Source organism: Silene latifolia, chromosome 2, assembly GCF_048544455.1.
Source record: "Silene latifolia isolate original U9 population chromosome 2, ASM4854445v1, whole genome shotgun sequence".
Classification (NCBI taxonomy): domain Eukaryota; kingdom Viridiplantae; phylum Streptophyta; class Magnoliopsida; order Caryophyllales; family Caryophyllaceae; genus Silene; species Silene latifolia.
In genome coordinates, this window is record NC_133527.1 from 190054787 (window position 1) to 190071903 (window position 17117).

At 36.5% G+C, this 17117-nt stretch overlaps 1 pseudogene; it reads right to left on the reverse strand.

The window, feature by feature from the left end:
* Positions 1 to 14238: 14238 nt before the first annotated feature.
* On the reverse strand, positions 14239 to 15989 carry LOC141643999 (ceramide synthase 1 LOH3-like; annotated as a pseudogene).
* Positions 15990 to 17117: the final 1128 nt, after the last annotated feature.

The following is a 17117-nucleotide window of genomic DNA, read 5'->3' on the forward strand; positions in this document are numbered from 1 at the left end:
GGATTCACTTTTATGCTTCATTAAGTAGACATAGCCATATCTACTTAAATCGTCCGTGAAAGTGATGAAATACCTATAGCCTTCTCGTGCGGTGATTGACATAGGTCCACACACATCCGTATGTATTAGTCCTAATAGGTCAGCAGCGCGCATTCCAACACCTTTGAAGGAAATTCGAGTCATCTTACCGATGAGACATGATTCACACGTGCCAAATGATTGAAAATCAAAGGCCGAGATAGCTCCATTCTTTATGAGCTGTTTTACGCATTTCTCATTAATGTGTCCCATACGGCAGTGCCATAGATACGTTTGATCTTTGTCACCAACCTTTAACTTTTTATTCATTACGTGCAATATTTCAGTGGTCTGATCTAAAACATAAATTCCGTTCATGGAGACTGCCTTGCCATAAATCATATCGTGTAATGAGAAAATGCAAGTATTATTCTCTATTACAAATGAAAAACCAAGTTTGTCAAGTGCAAAAACTGAAATAATGTTTTTCGAAAGACTGGGTACATAATAGAAGTTATATAAAAATAACTCAAATCCGCTAGGAAGCTGGATCACATATGTTCCCCTCGAGACGGCAGCCACTCGTGCTCCATTCCCGACACGCAGGTCCACCTCACCCATTACGAGGGGTTCGATGTTTTGAGCCCCCCGCACATGATTACACAGATGAGAACCACAACCAGTATCTAGTACCCAAGTTCCGTAACTTGCGTGGTTAATCTCAATCATATGAATAAAAATAGAAGAGGAAGAAAACATACCAACAGGTTTAACGCGACCTGCCTTTATGTCCTCATGGTATACGGGACATGTACGCCTCCAATGCCCAGTCTTGTGGCAATGGTGACACTCCATGTTACCATCCTTGTTCTTTGTCGCGCCTGATGAGTTGCTCGACTCACCAGGCCCACTCTTACCTGAACCCGACTTCTTAAACTTCGTCTTACCTACTGCTAAGTCTGCCTTAGCTTTGCCCTTACCCTTGCCCTTGTTTGACACAACGAGAACATCCTGTTTCATGCTCCCACTGAACTTCATGTCCTTCTCGGCCTGCATACGAGAAGGAGTGCGAGTTCATGGGGACTTTTCTTCAAATCATTCATATAGTAATTTGCTCTAAAGAGCGCAAAACCATCGTGGAGTGAATGAAGCATGCGGTCAATCACAATGTTCTCGCTGATTTTACAATCAAGCGTCTCCAGCTTCTCGACATTCTCAATCATGCTGAGAATGTGTGGGCTAACTGGTTGGCCCTTCTGGAGTCTCGCATCAAAGAAGCGAGTGGTATGCTCATAGGTCACGATTCTCGGTGCTTTCGAGAATTCCTTAGTGAGCGTGGTGAAAATCTTGTTTGCACCATGGGCTATAAAGCGTTTCTGCAAATTGGGTTCCATTGCAAAAATGAGTACGTTTTTAATCGCACCCGCTTCCATACAGAAATCGTTAAACTTGGCGATCTCATTAGCTCTAGCCGTGGGACCTGGGTTTGGCGGGATGGGCTCTATTAGATATTTGAGCTTCCGTCTGCGGCGGCGCATTCCGTAATGCCGCCTCCCGGTCCGCGAAGTTTGATCCATCATTCTTGATCGAGTAGACCGATTCATCCGATTCATGAAGATCCGAAGCCAGGACTCACGGTCCAATGTGGCACTTGGCATTGGGTCGTTAGTAGGACCAGCCATTTCGTTATAGCAGTTTAATTGATCGTGTTCTACACTGAAAAAGAAAGAAAAACAAAAACGAAATAAGCAACTCATCGAGGTGATTTAAGTCTATTTAAAATTCATTTTAACGTGTAGACTCATTGTACTTGCATAATTGATCTCCCTCAAGAATAATACAAGTGATCCCAAGACTCAATTTCTGTAAATTGATAAGCCAACTATTTAGCTAGTTCTTCCATAAAAACTCTTGGTCGATAGATTTCCGTAAATCCTATCTATAGTCCACCATAATCACAGGATCGAGTGACCATAGTGTTGAGATAAAATAGGTCAATCGGTTCCAACTTACCCGACGTAGAAGGGGTCATATTATGCCTACCGACGAAGAAGGGACTCATTGGAGTTTGACCTATAAAGACCATTCTCAATTTTGGTTTATACGAGGAAGATCCCATCAACTTAGTTTAAATTCATTTTAAGTGAACGAATAACTAGCATTACGTGAATGAATTAACTTAGGTGATGGCTTATATAAAAACGAGTGATATCTGTATATCAAAGAAAACTAACGCGTGACCTCTATATGAGTCAGTTTTCATGCAATAATTAGGTGGTTTGGTTTTAGGCGGAATATGATGCATATTATCGTTACGAAAAATAAATAAAAGAATGCAATACGTAAATAAAATTCCTAGTGTGGCCTATCCTAGTAAAAAGAACATAATACAACTTTGGAATCCACCGTTGGACCCGAAAAGCTTGTCTTGATGTTCCATCTTTGTCCATGCAGCGGGAGTGAGCATCCGGTTCTCCATCTTTGGTCTTCTCAAAAATTACAATTTAAAATTTACAAATATAAACCTATTTACATTCTAAATAAAAAAAACTGTAATTACAAGTAAAAAATCCAAAACGGAGATACGAGATCTCAAAATACAACCAAGACCGTGTTCCATCATTACGGTAACACGTTCTACTAAGGCCACACTAAGTTACAACCGATTGTAAAATAAATAAATACGTAATAAAAGCATTCAAAAACATTCAAAATTAACGATAAATAAAATGCATCAACTAAAAAAAACAAATTTATTCGTGACATAATTCTGTAATTATGTTAAATTTATCCAAACCACCTTTTAACGATTAAAATTTATGTGATAAAACCGCTTCTATCAGTTTTAATTTTAATCTATTACAATCCGTTACTTTAAATACACTTTAAAATAACTATATGGTACGTGGGTGAACCGTTTCACTATTAAGCGAGTGTACAACATCCGTATGATGTACATTTTATGGCCAAAAGAGAATTTGAAACAAAAAGAGTAAAATTCAAAGCTGCCAAAACAAAATCCCTCGATCCAGGGACAAAAGTTCTCGATCGAGGAACAAAAGGGCTCGATCGACTGAACTGCTAGTCGATCGAGAGGTATGCCAAGCGATAAGTACTCGATCGCGTAACTAGAGGTCGATCGAGGATTTTAGTCACAAAAACTCGTTCGATCGAGTACGAGGACCTCTCGATCGAACAGTGGGGTTTTAAAAGGTGGTCGATCGAGTTAAGCAAGTACTCGATCGAGCAAAAACAAGACAGAAAACCTCTCGATCGAGTAGGAACATGCTCGATCGAGAACAAAAAATTCTGAAAAACTCAAAACCCTCGTGAAAACAGTTTGTCAAGACAAAATCAATTGCAATTTTGATCAAAACCGTGTAAAAAAAAATCAACAAATTGCAAAACATGAACATATTGCTATAATGATCGTGTAAAATAACAATATGCACAGACAAAACGTTTCAGCCGTGTATAGACATGACACGGTATACAAAAACAAAACCAACCGTGTAAACATGGCACGGTTTACAAGGAAAAACGCAACAGCCGAAAGAAAAAAAAAATTCTGCCGTGAGAAAAATGCTGCTGCCACACGGTTTTATGACAAAAACAAAATCGTTTCAAATCGATTTATGAAAAATCACAATGAAAATTTACGTGGCCTCGCTCTGATACCACTTAAAGGGAAATATTCGTAAAATTCCCTTAATTGTAAGGATTATAACGTAAATATAACATGCGATTTATGGTCATAAACGAAATACAATAGAAAACGATAAAGATTAAGAATCAACCTCGGGTCCTTTGATGTGCGGCGTAAAGAACAGAAATCAACAGAGATTTCCTCCTAATCGTTGCACCCAAGACCGTCTGAGACTATGCCCTTGTGCTAGAAATGCTCTCTAATTGACTTGCAATATCGAGAGAGCTATTGTGAGGTTATTCGATGTGAGATCTAGAAATTTCAGAGAAGAATGCTCTGAAACCCTAATGTTTTTGTCAAAATGATTGATTAGGTTAGAAAGGAGGAGAGGCTCTTCTTTTGTTCCTCCATTCGGCCAACCGTGAGCCCTCATGGGGAAGTGGGCTTCCACTTCCTCTTAATTTTAACTCATGGTCCGGCTCGAAAATTGCTAAATGTATATGGCGCGGTTTTTATTATAAATCGTCATCGGTTATCGGCTATTAAAATATCAACTAATAACACGGGTTAGTTGAAATATTAATACATGTCCGACAAAGACGATATTGTATAATTAATTCAATATACATCAATTAAATATGATCGTTTATATTTAATTTACGAATTAACTGCTTAATTCGCCTTAGCCCATTTTATTTAATCCGTATTAAATAAAATATCTCAACATCGCGTTTTGACTAATTATTAGTCAATGACTCCGACTAACTGCTTAGTCAACTTTGGCATCAACATGACTGTATTTTCATACCGTCACATCTCTCAAACGTATCCTATAGGTGTGACTTTTAGGGACCAGTTGATCACCGCCATCTGTATGACAATAACGTCAAACTTATCTAGCAAGCCAACCGTTATTGATAAACGTGGATCAACTGATAATAATACAAAAGTATGCCCTTTGATCCTTTTAGAGATTTATATGTCCTTGCACTAACTGTAGAGGACACCAGCCCCAACAAGCTCCCACTTGTCCGTACAAGTGTATGTGCAATGACGTTATCCGCACTAACTGGAGGACACCACCTCCAACAATATTATCTCCTTCTTTATTTCCACACAAATCTCTCCTTCTCTTGATTTTCTTTCTCATTTTCGAAAATAGATATTGAGCATGCATGGATTATCTAATGGCGGAAAGTTGGACTTTTGTTTACTTCATTATTTACATCCGTAAATAATGCATCTTCATTACACACGGAGTAGAAAATAGGCACATAACCCCTAGAGACAAGCAACAATACTCATATACGGAGTATATACTAGTCGTATATACATAACCATATTTTTTCACATAGATGGTTTTGGATCGACGTAGATAATTTATGCCCTTGGCGATGTTCTGGGAAAGCGCATCAACTTTTTCTCATCTGCGTTTCAAGATTTGCTTTGATCGTTACACTCAACTCGGTTTGACTTTAAATAGGTGAAGAACAACAGGGTGATCAAGGAGGAATTCATTGAATTTAAGCTCCATACTGAAACCCTTAACACCAGCAACCCTGAGGTCAACCCTTTCTCTGAACAGCCTTACTTTACACACCAGTCTACACCACATAAGGACGCCTTTGACCACCGTATTGACAACCGCTGTAAAGCCTGTACCACTTTTCGAACGAGTCCAAGAACACCTCAAACCGGCCTTGTTTTCTATCTCAAATATAAACTGAAAGTCGCCTCATTGCAATATTAGAAAGTTGTCGAAATCCGGTTAAAAAGGCGTGTTTTAACAAAATAAAATTACTAAAGGTTGTGTGGAATTTTTTTTTTTTTTAAATTGTGTTTGACAAAATATCCTTTTTAAAATTGCGAATTAAAAAAATATAAAATAAGTTGACCTCGAATTATATTTCAAGGTTTTGCTTCTACGATTTAAAAATGACTATTTTTTCATTAAAAAAATGACTTTGAAGTGCACCGCCCAACAATTCCCCATCTTATAGACGATTAATATATAAAAGCTGGCTTATCTTGATCCAAAATATTCCAATTATTAAGACAAAGTCATTTTTAATTACAATAACCCATTGCTATACGCTATTTCCTCCGTTCAAATGAATAATTTATACTTCTTTATTTTGTGAAAGAAATAAAGCAAATGTAAATTATTGATTGGTACAGACTACAGAGGGAGTACTAAGGCTCCGTTTGGCACGACACTTCAGGAGCTTATTTGACTAAAATTTCTGCTACCTGATTTTCTTGCAAGTGTTTGACAAGTAGCTTATTTGGTCATGCTACCTAAGGTAGCATTTGAGAAATCATGTACCTGAAATGACTTATTTTCCATTTTTTACCCTTTATTCTATAATATTAAATAATTTTTATATCCTTTTACGTCATTTTACCAAAATCAGCCACTTTTTCAGCTAGTTTGTCAAACATATTTTTATATAATCAGTTACCTTATCAGCTCTTAATTTCCAGCTGCCTTATCAGTTAACTTTTCAGGTTTCAGTTATCTTTTCAGTTTTCCGCTACCTTTTCAGGTTTCAGCTACCTTTTCAGGTAATTTTGCCAAACAGAGCCTAAAACTCTGTTTAGTAAGGCATTTCAGGTACCTGATTTGGTCAAGGTAGCTTATTTGACCAAAATTCCAAATACCTTATTTTTTGTAAGCGTTTGACAATTAGCTTATTTGACCAAATAAGCTACCTGAAATATCAAATGCTAGGGGTAGTATTTGATATTCAGGTACCTGTTTTAATTTGATTTTTCGTTTTTATCTCTTAAATTTATACTATTAAATAATTATCATATTCTTTTACGTCATTTCATCAAAATGAGTTACTTTTTCAGTAAGTTTGCCAAACATTTTCTTATATAATCAACTACCTTATTAGTTCCTAATTTTCAGCTATCTAAGTAGTTACCTTTTCAGGTTTCAGTTAGCTTTTCAGGTTTCAGCTATCTTTTCAACTAATTTTACCAAACAGAGCCTAAAAGACTCGTTATAAATAGCAATGCTCAAAGTACTTGGCAAAGCATCTAAATAGCTAAGTTCAAAAGTATTTCTCTAATAACCAAGACGAGTCGAAATATTACCATGGCTTCACTAGGTGGTTTCAAGCCAATAGCTTTCGCGTTTCTCATCCTTGTATTATCCTCAGGTCAGTTTACTTTTTATTCCAATATAAAGGTTATTACTTTTGTCATTTTTGTTTGTCGGGTTTGAGTCAGGTCAATTTTCGATGTTAATACTTTGACTAAAAGGCGCTTTAAGCATGTAGGAATTGTGTTGGGATACAAGGACGGAACGAATGAAGGGAAAAGGCGAAAGACGCAAGAATGGTGCTCCTTGAAAGGATATCCTTGCAACAATGATGATCCGAATGGTCAATGTTGTTCTGGATTGACTTGTATTCAGGCTGAAACGACTGAATGTTGTGTCTGGTCTTGGTGGTTTTTGGGCTGGGATTGTAGAAGGTGAAACATGTACTCCGTATTTAGTAAGGCGGAATAGTCTTGTGTAAGACGGTTTTTCACTAATATAATTGTAAAACGGATCCAAACAAAGCCCTTTTAATTAGTGGTAAAAGTGGTTATTAAAAGATTCCGTTTTATGATAAATTTGTGTCAACTGTCTTACACAACTACACAAGTATTTGTGATTCCGTAGTCACTATGTTTCTCAAACCATTGTTGTGTCTTTCCATTCCAATGAATAAATTGTGTTGAATTTTATGGCGACAAATTCTATAGGTATTGTTCTTGAGATAATAATACCAATATGATATGTGGTTGATGTTCTCTTGAGAGTTGAACTTGAAACCAATGTTGTTAAAGTCGGATTCTACTTTGAATCGAGGGATCAAATAGGATTAAAATGAAACTTTAAAATCATAACGTAAAATTGTACATTGGTTTCAATATGCACAAAGGCATTTAAAGGCTAACCAATCTTTCTAATAAACGCGCTTGTACAAAAACATTTAAAGCTTAAACAATCAGTGTCATTAATCTGCAAATAACACGATACAAGAGAGAAATGATTGTCGGAATTTGATCCGAGGATTCTAGCATCTTTATGTTGTAGCTTGACATGCCATATAGTTATTTTCAGCAATATTGTTCTCAAGCTACAAGTTCTCCCAATGATAAGTTATTATACTTTGTAGCTTGAATAGACCCACTTCACATTAATCGACCAATAAAAACCAAGCAACAAAAATCAAGCATGTAGCTTGGTAGAGCAGGTGTAGCTTTCAAGCGGGTCATAATTTTCCGTCTCCAATGATGAGCATCCTGCTTGAAATTTTTACAAAATTGCATGCATGTCCTTTTTTTGTAACAATTGAAGATTGTGAAACATAAGAGTCTGAGAAGAATTAAGATTATTTCTTATTGCCCAACACTAGGTACAATGTACAACATATATGCTCTAGAGGTGATCATGGGCCGGGCCGGGCCGGGTTTGGGCCGGGTCCAAACATTAAATTAAGCCCAAGTGTGCGGGTTGGGTCGGGCCGGACTACAAGTGCGGGCCTATTTTTATCGGCCCAAACCCGGCCCATGCGGGCTTAAAACGGGCTTTCGGGCCGATTCGGGCCAATTCAGGCTAAATATTTTCCCGCTTGAAATAAGTTTAGAAATCTACATTATGAAGTTAAATAATTTGTGTATTTATTATCAAAATTTTCGTATAGAATTATGTGACTTTTTTCGAGTATTGTCAATTAAAAAGTAGTAACTTAATGAAGCTTTTATGATCTGCTTGAGGTGACTCATAAAACTAAATGCACAATTTTTAGTAGTGTAATAATATATTTTAGTGCGGTGCTCACTCATGTATGTTATTTTAGTTTTGTAATTGATTTGATATTTGTTGTTCTTTAGGTTCAAAAACATTGACTTAGCACGCCGATAATGGTAAACAATTTATCGGCACTAGTGTAATACAAAATCATTAGCTCATTTATTATCATATAAATACCGCTAACGGAAAATACTAAGCCTTATCAAACTAATACATGTAAACAAGTGACTACTGTAATACTCCGTATTTATGAGTCTTTGGGTACTCTATCGAGTAGGCCTTACTCTGTCGAGTAAGGGTAAGTTGCGTTTTAGAAAAGTTTCTGACCTGTTGGGTACTCGATCGAGTAGCTGGGGCACTCGATCGAGTAGGGGGGGTACTCGATCGAGTACCTTGGGTACTCGATCGAGTAGCCGGTTTTACGGGGAGTTTTCTCGGGTTTTGTTAATTATGCGATTAAGATATATAACCTTCCGTCATTGTTTCTAAATCACTTTTGCAAAACCTAATTTACTGTTTAAGAGAGAAAGCAAGCAAGTTCACCATCTTAATCGCATTGTTAGCAATTCCTGGAGTTTGGGAGGTCGGTTCTCATTGTTGGTTATACCGTTGAATTCCTTGCGTCGAGGGTAAGATCTATGTACCCTTTTTATTGTCTTTCCTTTAATTTGGTTAAACCCTAATATAGGGATTTGGGGGTTTTTGAGTAGTATGTGATTTGGTAGCATTTATGTGTTGTATGATAGGAGGAGGGTTCATAGAGGAAGCTTTTTGATATCGGTAGAAGAGAGAGAGACCGTCCGACGAGTGTGCTTTCCAGGTAGGATTTTCTACTCAGTATTAGTCCCATAATGGGATGATTGATGATGTGTTGAGATTGATTGTTTGATATAGTAATTGTATTGTGACGGTTGTGATTGTGATTGTGATTGTGATTGTTGTCTATGGCTCTCGAGGCGTGTCCTCGGCTGAGTGGGGTCACTTGCGGGAGTGGCTTCACGCCCTAGTTTCGCCTTCTGTGGAACCCGCCACAGAAGGGATGTGCACATTAATGGACAGGGTTATCGCTCACTATGTGGAGCGGGGATTTGGTGGGTACGGCTGCGGTCCCCCACATTGGGTGGGTCCCGGTGGACGATCGATGATTGAGATGATTGGAATTGGTTGTGTGTGTGTGTGACAGTTAAGCTGTTTGTTTATCTTATTGTTGATATATATATTGAGTTGTGTGATTAGTACTGACCCCGGTTGTTGTTTTGTAAACCTGCGGTGATCCATTCGGGGATGGTGAGCAGATATTGAGCGGTATGAGATGAGTCTTTGGGATATTTGGGATTACCACGACATGATGATAGGAGTCTTCCGCTGTAGCTTATTAGTTTATTTACATTTCAGTTAGAACAGTCAGTTTGAGAACATGTATTACACTTTTGGTTTGGTTTTGAGAAATTGTAACTCTTCACTAAGTATTTATATTTAAACGTTGTTTCTTCATTGTTTATTTGATTATCATTGCCTCGGGTAACCGAGATGGTAATATTTTCATACCTGAGTGGTCCTGGTAAGGCACTTGGAGTATGGGGGTGTTACAACTACAGCTTATTTACAATACAACAATTAATTGGTTAATTATTTTACTAAATGCTTATTAACATTCTTAAATTGTACATATTCGTAAATTTTGCATATGTTCAGGCCGGGCCGGGCCAAAATTCGGGCCGTAAAGGCGGTCCAAACCCGGCCCTATTATATTGAATCGGGCATTGGGCTTTTTGGGCCTAAAATCGAGGCCCAAGCCCGGAGAAAAATCGGGCTGGACCGGGTCGGGCTAGCGGGCCTGGGCCATATGATCAGCTCTAATATACTCCTAGCTACATCCTACTAATTAGGCAAAAGAATATTGACTACTACTAATAAAGTAACCAAATAACAAACTATGCCTAATATATACAAGGAAGATATTATACCTATCAATTGGTTAGTGCATCATATCTCAACATAATATGGATATCTTGTATCCATATTCTAACAAAGATGCTCTTATATTATGGAACGGAGGGACTATATAAAATCAAATACGTTTATGTTGATAACCTAACTCGGTACAAACCTGCTAATGACTTCACCCGACTTGCTACCCGTAGATGACCGACATGAACTCTAACCGACCAGGACCCGTCACTAATCCGAACCTGAAATGATCCGACCCGGTCATCATTTTAAGTGAGTCGGTGGTTGCTGGGTGTGTTTGTTTTTACGAGGGAAAATGATGGTCAGAGAAGAAGAGAAAGTTAAATGGTTGGGTTTTGTTAATTATAATTATAATTAACCTAAAGTAACCGGTCATCATTTTAAGTGAGTTTGTTATGGGAAGAATAGTGGATAAGATAGATTTAATTGGAATTACTGATAGGATGGGGTGTTATTTGCAGGGCACCCATATGATGGATGATTTCACCTTAGTAATTTGTGATTAACAGATCAAATGTTTGTTCTACATTTAAATTATCATTTATAATTAGGAAAATTGATTAATTTTAGAGGCTGTGTGGATCGAAATTATCACTTAATTACTTTTTTCCTTATGTCTCTCACTAAATTAGTGGGAGACGGTCTCTCATTGATTGGTAAGCAAGATACACAAGATAAAAGGAATATATTTATGAGAAACAGTCTCTCACTAAGTAAGATACATGAGATAAACTTTGAGTCCTTTCTATTCTCGTTTGTTCTTAGAAACTTTAAAAAATAGCTCATGAGTTACGAGTTAGGGCATTTTAGTTTAGGGTCGGTCAATGGGCAATTTTGGTCTAATACGCTAACTCCGAACATTGCTTGTTATTTTGATTGTGATTTAGGGAAGTAGGAGCACATGAAACCAAATATAGTTCGAAAGGGGTTGTATCGTTAGGTGTATGCCTATATATAACGAACCCGATCAAAATAAAGGATCTTTACTTTCTACTCGCTCCATTCCACTCATTTAACCACTATACATAGTTATGTACACTTTTCCTGCCTACAAGTTAGGCTATGCCTCTCATATTATCTCCTTCTTTATTTCCACACAAATCTCTCCTTCTCTTGATTTTCTTTCTCATTTTCGAAAATAGATATTGAGCATGGATCTAATGCCGGAAAGTTGGACTTTGAGTTTACTTCATTATTTACATCCGTAAATAATGCATCTTCATTACACACGGAGTACAAACTAGGCAAAAACATATACGGACTAGCAGGGAAGATTCTAGGATTTGATAAATGGGATTGTGTAAAAAAAATTTACAATGAAAAATCGAGTTATATATTAAAAAATCTTATTTAACTGGCCAAAATATATGGTGAAAGAGCATGAAAAAAATTTGCTCAATTGAAGAATTAAACCCATGAGTCATGACCTTATAAGGTAAGAAAACATATCACAAACCACTAGATCAACATAATTAATATGCTTCTTTACCAATCAAATTTGTATTTATTTTTGACAAAGGGGTGCGGAAGAATCCCCCGCATCCCCGCCATAGCCGCCCCTGATACGGAGTATATACTACTCGTATATACATAACCATACTATAACCATATTTGTTCACATAGATGATTTTGGATCGACATAGATAATTTATGCCCTTGGCGATGCTCTGGGAAAGCGCATCAACTTCTTCTCATCTGCGTGTCAATATTTGCTTCGATCGTCTCGGTTTGACTTTAAATAGGTGAAGAACAACAGGGTGATCAAGGAGGAATTCATTGAATTTAAGCTCCATACTGAAACCCTTAACACCAGCAACCCTAGGGTCAACCCTTTTTCTGAGCAGCCTTACTTTACACACCAATCAACACCACATAAGGATGCCTTTGACCACCGTATTGACAACCGTTGTAAAGCCTGTACCACTTTTCGAACGAGTCTAAGAACACCTCAAACCGGCCTTGTTTTCTATCTCAAATATAGACTGAAAGTCGCCTCATTGCAAGATTAGAAAGTTGTCGAAATCCGGTTAAAAAGTCGTGTTTTAACAAAATAAAATTACTAAAGGTTGTGTTTGGAATTTTTTTTTTAAATTGTGTTTGACAAAATATCCTTTTTAAAATTGCGAATTAAAAAAATATAAAATAAGTTGACCTCGAATTATATTCCAAGGTTTTGGTTCTACGATTTAAAAATGACTATTTTTTCATTAAAAAAATGACTTTGAAGTGCACCGCCCAACAATTCCCCATCTTATAGACGATTAATATATAAAAGCTACCTTATCTTGATCCAAAATATTCCAATTATTAAGACAAAGTCATTTTTAATTACAATAACCCGTTCCTATACGCTATTCCCTCAAATGAATAATTTATACTCCTTTATTTTGTGAGAGGAAATAAAGCAAATGTAAATTATTGATTGGTAGGCTCTGTTTGGTAAAGCGTTTCAGGTAACTGATTTAGTCAAAGTAGCTTATTTGACCAAAATTTCAGATATCTTATTTTTTTTGTAAGCGTTTGACAAGTATATTATTTGACCAAATAAGCTACCTGAAATATCAAAGGCTAGCGGGCAGTATTTGATATTTCAGGTACCTGTTTTAATTTGATTTTTCTTTTTTATCCCTTAAATTTATACTATTAAATAATTATCATATTTTTTACGTCATTTCATCAAAATGAGTTACTTTTCCAGTAAGTTTGCCAAACATTTTCTTATATTATCAACTACCTTATCAGTTCATAATTTTCAGCTATCTAATTAGTTAGCTTTTCAGGTTTCAGTTAGCTTTTCAGGTTTCAACTACCTTTTCAGGGTTCAGCTATCTTTTCAACTAATTTTACCAAACAGAGCATAAAAGACTCGTTATAAATAGCAATGCTCAAAGTACTTGGAAGAGCATCTAAATAGCTAAGTTCAAAAGTATTTCTCTAATAACCAAGACGAGTCGAAATATTATCATGGCTTCACTAGGTGGTTTCAAGCCACTAGCTTTCGCGTTTCTCATCCTCGTATTATCATCAGGTCAGTTTACTTTTTATTCCAATATAAAGGTTATTACTTTTGTCATTTTTGTTTGTCGGGTTTAAGTCAGGTCAATTTTCACTGTTAATGCTTTGACTAAAAGGCGCTTTAAGCATGTAGGAATTGTGTTGGGATACAAGGACGGAAGGAATGAAGAGACAAGGCGAAAGACGCAAGAATGGTGCTCCTTGAAAGGATATCCTTGCAACAAAGATGATCCGAATGCTCAATGTTGTTCTGGATTGACTTGTCTTCAGGCTGAAGCGACTGGAGCGACTGAATGCTGTGTCTGGACTTGGTGGTTGCTCGACTGGGATTGTAGAAGGTGAAACATGTGAGTAGTCTCGTGTAAGACGGTTTTTCACTAATATAGTTGTAAAACGGATCTAAACAAAACCCTTTTAATTGGTGGTAAAAGTGGTTATTAACAGATCTCGTTTTATGATAAATTTGTGTCAACCGTCTTACACAACTACACAAGTATTTGTGATTCCGTAATCATTATGTTTCTCAAACCATCGTTGTCTTTCCGTTCCAATGAATAAATTGTGTTGAATTTTATGGCGACAAATTCTATGGGTATTCGGTATTGTTCTTGAGATAATAATACCAAGCAATATGATATGTGGTTGATGTTCTCTTGAGAGTTGAACTTGAAACCAATGTTGTTAAAGTCGGATTCTACTTTAAATCGAGGGGATCAAATAGAATAAAATCGAAACGTAAAATTGTACATTGGTTTCAATATGCACAAAGGCATTTAAAGGCTAACCAATGTTTCTAATAAACGCGCTTGTACAAAAACATTTAAAGGTTAAACAATTTGGGTCATTAATCTGCAAATAACACCATACAAGAGAGAAATGATTGTCGGAATTTGATCCGAGGATTCTAGTATGGCAAATAACAGGATCAATCTTCATGATTGTCTTCACCTTCAGAGTCTGCATCGCAAAAGTAGACAATCGGTTAATTGATGCTTTAGGAGCAAACAGTCAAAAAATCGACAGAATCTATGGAATTCTTCTGGGTTCGGTTTCACTCACCCCGCCCTATTGGCTATTGTACCACTGCCTCACTTTGCGTAAAACAAAACAGGAAGTAATATGAATGTATAATAACTAGTGGCTTACCAGAACGAACATCGTCAGTAAGTTTCCCTCTTCCGAGGACTTTCTTCATCAGCATCCGAAATATTAGTACTCCCCAGTAAATATTCAGGACCAGCAACCAGTACAGAAGTGTGTTGAACACATAATAATAGACAGGCCCTTCCACAGGATGCTTTTCCATATCTAGTATCGATAGAACTTCGTAGCTGCCATAGAAAAGCGGAAGAACAAATCAGACAATATGTAACAGATGAAGCCAAAGAGGAAAGAGTAGAAATGAGTAGAGGGTCAGGAATTGCGCACCTTGTACTCCAGAGGATCCAAAACGGGTAATATGTTAGGCGAAGCACAACCCACGATATTGCAAACAGCTTGAAGGAGATGTCGGCAATTGCTTCAGCACCACAATAAGTGGCCATCTTCGCAACCTCAAGAAACACGTCATTGGCATCATGGATACCTAACACCACGGAACCAACACGAGAAAATCTGCATGAATGACACAACATAAGAGACTCCAGATTTAATCGTCTAAATTTGCATTCATCTGTAAGAGTCCAATTATTGTCGATATTCTTCAAGTCTGTCTGTAAACAGAAATTTGACAGAAAACAGAAGACTGTGACTGAAAATAGAACTAGTTCAGTATAAAGAGTATATACCTTGTTATGTAAGACAAGACAATAAGAATAGTAGTCGCAATATGATGGCCCATCGAAACACCAAAGTCAGAACGTCTTGTTTCCCAAAAAACAAGGGCAAAGATCGCATACAAATAAAATCCAGCAGCATACATATACAGCCCTTTTAACTTCACCCTGCACAGAAACAATAATGTAAAGGATTACAATTGAAATTTTGGCCTTTATTTATGCGCAGCAGTAAGAAAATCGGTTAATGAAGAAAGACTCGAATATCTTACTTCATTTAATCATTTTCTGATCAGACCAAACCTGATCTCAAGCCCCTTGCCAAAAGTACACAGTGTTACTGAACCACGGTTCATTATAAGTTACTGATACAACAAGAATTTCTGCTGACAGATGGTATACGCATTTCCACGCTGATTCCTTAAACTTTCTTAGCTTCTTTTTTCTGTCGACCAATCTCTTTCCTATTTTCTACAAACAACAACAAACAACTACATCAGAGCCTTAATCCCAAAATGATTTGATACTATTTACTTAACACGTAGTATGTAATACAATATGATTTATATATATACGAAAGGATGAAACTAAAAATTACCTCAAACACAAATCTATCCAAGATTAAACGAATTAAGGGGAAAAACAGCGCGAACAATGGAAGAACAGCAAAATCGTTAGATGTCGGGTAGGATTGGTGTTGCCAGTCAAGAGAGTGCACCACATCCCTGAAACCCATATAAACCATATTGAAATTTTATGAACCAACAACTAAAATGAAACAAGGGAAATCTGCTGTGAAGGTTGTAGTCTTCACCTAATAATTCCTAGTAATATTTTTGTAATAGGAAAATTTCAGGCAAAATTTAGTATTATCACTAAAATGGTTATATATTTCTCCCCTTTGAATTTTAAAGCATATTCACATGCAACATTTACTTCATCTCAGTATGCTGCCTTTTTTCTGTTCTTCCTCACCATTTATGTACATCATACATTAAACTCACTCATCACCTTCCTATAGTACCCGTGGTAATCTGAAATCGTTTTAAGCATACATTATACGGGGTAATAATTATTCATTAGACATATTCGGGTTGAGGACGAAACTTCCTTTAGACTTATAAAATGAATGCTCCCTCACTTTCCATTGTACGACATAGGTTCATATCACCATCGAGCTTTTTTATTTATTTTTTGCACTTCTATTCTGTACATGTATTAGCCATATTCGGATAGTGGTCTATTGCTACGAGACTATGACCAAAACATGAGCAAACAGTCGCCTCGTACTTCAATTGGTTAAAATTATTTTTATTATACGTATTCAATTTATGACATTTAATACTATTTTTATTTTAAATCGTAACAAGTCTTTCAAGTTTCAGTTAGTTGGTAAGAGCTAGCGAGACTGTTCCTTGGGAGACCTACTAGATTGCGATATTACGTAGATTTAATGGTTTTTTGAAAGTTTTAATAACTGATTTTAACATTATAGAATTGTCATCTTAATCTCAATAATATACCTCATCATGAAAATAAAATACTCTGAAAAAACATAAAACTTGTTAACTTTTCAAAGATTTTGAAAAGTTCACCTGTCGAATCCAAAATAAACTAAAAACAGAATTTAATAAGTAAATTAAACGAAAATAATCAGATGTTTGTAAAATGGCCCAAGTTTCCGATCTTAATAACAAGAACCCAACCGTCATTCAATCCTACAAAATAATCCAATGCTATTGTTAGAGCAATGATTTGTGACCAAGTATCGAATTGTTTTACATGTAAAAACTACAAATGAATGATAAATAATAGCTCCAGCACGAAATAGGTAGTTACTAAAAACAATTTTCTAAGGGGTAATTGGTCAATTAGTTTA